Raw genomic sequence first — 3,857 nt, 5'->3', positions numbered from 1 at the left:
AATCACAAGCAAAGAAATTTTTTAAAAGAGGGGAGGGATTTTGAAATTTAAGAGAGTGGGAGGAGATGAAGAGACTAATCCTAAGCAAAAATTTAAAAGTTAAGAGTTGAAAAGATCTGACCAATGGGATGCAATCCAATAGACAAGAATGTCATATAGAAACTCACTTTTCCTTTGAACTTTTAGAATCAAGCAATATCAATAAACAAGCAGCAAGATAAAGAGCACGACATCAAATAAAGATAGCCGCATCCAAACAAGCAACTTCACAGTCTTCTTCTTAATCTTCCCATGTATCAGATGAACTACTCCTTGATTGGCTCAAAATAAGGCATTAGTCACAAGTTCAAAGTAACATTTGCATCAAGACCATGTAGCAGATGAATTCATGTGGATCCCTATACTTTCATCAGATGGAAGCTTAACTCGCAATAACTTGGTTTCAAAAATGTTGGCATTGGCCAAGTCCTTTTGCATAGGGAAGGTTTCCTAATTCTAAGTCCAAAGCTCAGATCAAATCCAACAGTCCACACAAACATTTTTTAGGGTTTTTTGTTGTTTATTAAGTATTTTAAGGTCCTAAGACCATAAACACAAATCAGATACACAAACAAATATATATAACCACAATATACGGCTCAAGTGAGCAAAATGAAAATGGCAAAAAGATAAACAAGTTAAATGATATGTAAATGACAAATGAAATGGTAAATGGTTTGAATTTAAATTGCATAAAGTAAATGACTTGAAAATAAAAGGCAAGATTAATAAAAGTTAGTCAAATGTTAGTGATGTTTCGATTTTCAATTGATTAAGTCATTCTTTGGAGAACACTCAATCCTCTATTCACAAGCATGGATCCTTGAACCTAGACATCTTCCAAAGGAAGGAAAAAAGGCCAAGTTTCCACACAATACCATGAAAGAGGGGAGACTTACAATCTAACTTAATAGAATGTTATTCCTTTGGGTCAAAATTTAGCGCTATGTTAAGCAATCGTAATTGGACTTATGTAGAAGTCACAATTATCTGAGGTCGGGCAATAGAAATTTTGGTGTTAATGCATGTTAGAGATATGGTATAATGAACCATACTCCTAAAACATACCACACATAAAAAGAAAATGATCAAAGGATGGACCTAATCTCATCCATACTTGTATTGGTTCATCTACACAAAGTTATTGATGAATCAATTAGCCTTAGGATATTGAGACTTCATTGGTCAATGAAAGGGATGGGATAGAATGGGATGGAAGATGAAGAGGGAGGGGAGATGAGATCAACACAAATTGGTCATGGAAGGACTTTTATCAAATTAAAATCATCCATTCATTTTGGGAGATGAAATGTACATTTCACCAATCCCCTAAATCCAATTATTTTAGTCCAACAAAAGTAAAATCAATCTTGACCAAAATCAAAACTCATAGTCAAACTTCACAAGTCAATAAAAATGGCTCTACATAATTTCTACACAATTAATCAATTAAAATTCAAATTAAAATGCATTTAAATTAAATTATGTTTGATCCAAAACCTAAAACCTCTTCAAAACACCAAATAAAAGGCCAAGAGATTTATCCTAGTTTAAACAAGGTCAAAGGACCTTAGACAAAAAAATTCATTATTCTTTTAAAGTCAGAAGTATTTTTCAACAATTAAAAATATGCACAAAAACAATTAAATCATGAAAAATATCAAAATTAATCCAAAAAATAATTCTAATTCAGAAAATGAAAGAGGAAAATATTAGAAATTTTTTGGTGAAAGTTCCTTTGGATTAAAAATTAAATTAATATGAATTAATAAAAAATAAGAGATTAAATGAAATAAACACAATAATCAAAAAAAGAGACCCATCTAATCTCCCTCATAATTGAGGTGGCAGATCAGATGTCTAGAAACGTGTGTTCCACATGCACACGAGTCAAACATGTTGCATGCATGGTAATCTGTTTGGATGCATGAGATTAAAACAATTCAAATAGATCAGATGGCCTGGATTGATCCAGCGCACCACCGGAGCCCTAGTTCCGGCCATCTTCTCTGATGAGGGCCACCGAACTGGTCCAACCCAAACCTTATGAAAAATGAAAAGTGAATACACTAATTTGAAGGAAAAAATCTCATGAGCACTAATTTGGCCTCAATTTTATCCAATTCCAAGTATATAAAAAGATACAGGGATTTGGATTTTGAGGAACATGAACTGAGTTGCTTCGATTCGACCTCAAAGCAACTCAATCTTCTTGCCTACATCGATAGGACTTCAGATAACCAAAAATCAACAAGAATGGTGAAGAATTGGGGGAGAATCGAAGAGATGAAAATTCTGAAAAATTCACCTTCAATGGAGCTTCAGATTGGCACGATCTTGCTTTCAATTATGCTTGGCCTTGCTTCAGATGTTTAATGGAGGTGAAATATATCAAGGAAAGGTGTGGACTCTTGGAGTTTCAATCTCAAAACAGATGGAGAATTGAAACTCGATTTTCAAAGAAAACCCTCAAGTTTATCCTTCAATTGTGAGGGTTTGGGGTTATAGATTCAAAGCTTCAGCATGAGGTCCTTAATTATGAGCAAAGAGGGTCTTATTTATAGCCAAGGATATTGATTTCCACACACTTCCAATTTTGGAAAAATTTCAAAAATCCCTTTGCATGGTTGCATGAGCGTGTACTAGGCCCATGAAATGATGTATTCTTATCCAGAAATGAGTGTGCATCATGCTGAATTCATGTTGGAATGCCATGCAAATGTGTATGGAAAGTGGAAGTGAAAAACATCCAAATGGTCCTTCAACTTACACCCATGTGCAAGTCCTTCATTCTTTGGACAAATGAGATGATCTTGCACTTTTTCGAAAGGTGAGATCAAGGGGAACAACTTTCATGTTGAACACTTTTTCGTTTGAAGCTTGGATCATGATAAATTTTGAGGTGGAAGTTTGGGAAATGAAACATATTTGAAAATTTTCTAAGTCCCAAGTCAAATGTTAACTTCTTCCACCTTGAATAACTTTTTCTATGGACTTCAAATGAAAAACGTTCCTTCATAAAATTTGTATCTCTTTCAAACCTATTCAATTTGGTCACAAATTTGACCACATTTGGATTTGGCATGAAGTAGTTATGCATTTTAGAAGTTGACGAAAATCACTTGTTCAATGGTATTCGCCCAAAATGACCTATAATATTTTCTCTTGGCACATGCATTTGCAAGTTGAATTTGAACTTCCTCAAAACATAAAAGTTTAAGTAGACACCTTTCATTTCATCATGGAATTTGAAAGGCTTTCATATCATAAAAATTGAGCAAGTTATGTTCTTGGGAAGTTGACCTCCAAACTAGGGTTCAAACAAAATGAGTTATAATCTTTCATCATAAACAATGACTTTACAATAAAAACTAGATCTTGACCTCAACATCAAAGTTGTTTGGAATGTCATTTTGAGTAACGTTGCTCTTGGAAGAATTTTCATATGATAAACATTGTAGGAGATAGGGTCTAGGGAACCCCAGTTTTGACCAGTTGACTGTCTCTGGTTAACCACCATGAACCAACTTGCTAGCTTGACATTATCTTGACTTTTGGGACTCATGGAGGATCACATATGCATAAGATGATGAAATATGAAGTATCCCTTGAAATATTTGATCAATTGTTGAAGAAACTTGTTGAAGAAGTCACACAAGATACCCAGATGAATTAGGGTTTCCAAGGAAAACAAACTCCAAACTCTTGATGATTTCTTGATCAAAATAACATGTGAAAATCATGGGGATCCATATATGATACTTAGAGTCAATGTGATCTATTTATTGATTGTACTCCTTGCACTAAGGGTCTTAAAC

Source organism: Lathyrus oleraceus, chromosome 2, assembly GCF_024323335.1.
Source record: "Lathyrus oleraceus cultivar Zhongwan6 chromosome 2, CAAS_Psat_ZW6_1.0, whole genome shotgun sequence".
In the NCBI taxonomy this organism is placed as follows: domain Eukaryota; kingdom Viridiplantae; phylum Streptophyta; class Magnoliopsida; order Fabales; family Fabaceae; genus Lathyrus; species Lathyrus oleraceus.
The sequence above is the reverse complement of the archived record's forward strand: the minus strand, read 5'-3'. Positions refer to the sequence as shown.